General features: G+C 30.3%; 1 non-coding gene across 1 annotated transcript; it reads right to left on the bottom strand.

The window, feature by feature from the left end:
* Positions 1-231: 231 nt before the first annotated feature.
* Positions 232-311, bottom strand: TRNAL-UAG (transfer RNA leucine (anticodon UAG)). Its single transcript has one exon. It is a non-coding gene; the product is annotated as a tRNA-Leu (tRNA).
* Between the last annotated feature and the right edge of the window lie 1305 nt (positions 312-1616).

Below are 1616 nucleotides of genomic sequence, written 5' to 3'. Positions count from 1 at the left end.
TTATTATTTTTATTAAGCACACCAAGGAAGCTATTCTATATATATTTATTTATTTTAAGTTATTATTCTTCTTTACCTATTAATTGAAAAAAGTATTATTTATTGTTAAATAAAAAATAGTAACGTGCTTAGATTATTGGTATTACTAAGCACGCGCCGTTTAAGGAAGTTACACTATGAGTGAATGAATTTGTTCATAATTAATAAAGAAATTGAAAATATAAAAGAAAATGACGGCTGTGGGATTTGAACCCACGCCCTTTCGGACCAGAGCCTAAATCTGGCGCCTTAGACCACTCGGCCAAACCGTCTTTTTGTTATGTTTCATTCATTGTAAGTACTAATCCTTTCTTATCTTTTATATTTCAATTATTTAATCAAATAAATTGTGTAGTATGCTTTATTTGTGTGTGGGGACATGATATCTTGGGTTAAACCTGATAAATATAATATAATACTTATATTCTAGAGGTTGAAATTCACTATTCTAGTTAGGAACTTGAATTAAAAAAACTTGTGCATCTAAGTCCACGCCTTCACCACATTTCACTTAGCATGATTACAAAAGTTGATTTTCAAAAGTTCATTCAATTTTCTCTCTATCACGCAAAGAATTTTTGGCCTAAAATTGGGCACCTTCTTAACTATTCAAATACGGTTTTATTTTCATCTTTATCCATTCTTATCATTATTTTGGATGCTTCATGTAACCAGAGCAAAGTAATTATGTGGTAAGTAATTGACACGTACAATACAAAATAATTACACGACAAGAATTTCACGTTCTTTTTCTTCTACATCGTACACATCTAAAAACAAAGACGAAGAAAAAATTCAATTTCCTTTTCATACATCATAATATAAGCACACATGTAAAACGTAATACGCTTCGTTGTTTAATGTTTGTGGAAGAATGATTGGAGTTTAGCAATCTTAGGACCATTTATTTTCATAATTTTACAAAGGCACGTAGGAAATGCGAGCAAATAAAAAAGAGAACTTTATTCTTTTAACATGTATTATATGTGTACAAGAACAATATAGAAATTTATATTAAAATGCATAGAAAAAGTTTTGAACTTTTCTCATCACATTTTTTTGCCACTAGAATGAATGAGTTTAACATCATCTAATATAATAATCTCCGGTAAAAGAAAATAAAGAAACATCGTCCGAAATAATGATATGGTGCAATATTGTTTGATCTCAGGACTGTCTTTGAAGGTGTGCAAGGCGGTCAACAACACATGATCTCTCACTTTTCATGTTTAAACTACGGCAAAAAAGACATCCATACATATATTCCACAGTTAACTTACGGTTAAATATGACCTCTTTAAAAATTTACACGTTTCAACTGAAGTTAACTTCAATTTCTTACTCATGTCCTCTAAAAAATTTGAGACGACTCTGTTTGGCCTCAACACAATCTAGAGGTAGAAAATGAGCCTTGTGTTATGGTCAACGCTAAAAAACGTCAATTCATCGTTGTCCTCTAATATAAGATCGAGTTGATATCCTCTGATAAATTATTCTCTGAAAGAATCTCATTTTAAGATCGTTAAAAGAATTTTGAGGTATCTTAACAGAATTTTGCATCACAGTATTTGGTTTCT

The sequence above is a fragment of the Lathyrus oleraceus genome, chromosome 6 (genome assembly GCF_024323335.1).
Source record: "Lathyrus oleraceus cultivar Zhongwan6 chromosome 6, CAAS_Psat_ZW6_1.0, whole genome shotgun sequence".
Taxonomy (NCBI): Eukaryota; Viridiplantae; Streptophyta; class Magnoliopsida; order Fabales; family Fabaceae; genus Lathyrus; species Lathyrus oleraceus.
Note: the sequence above shows the minus strand (reverse complement) of the source record. Positions and strands in the feature narration are given on the sequence as shown.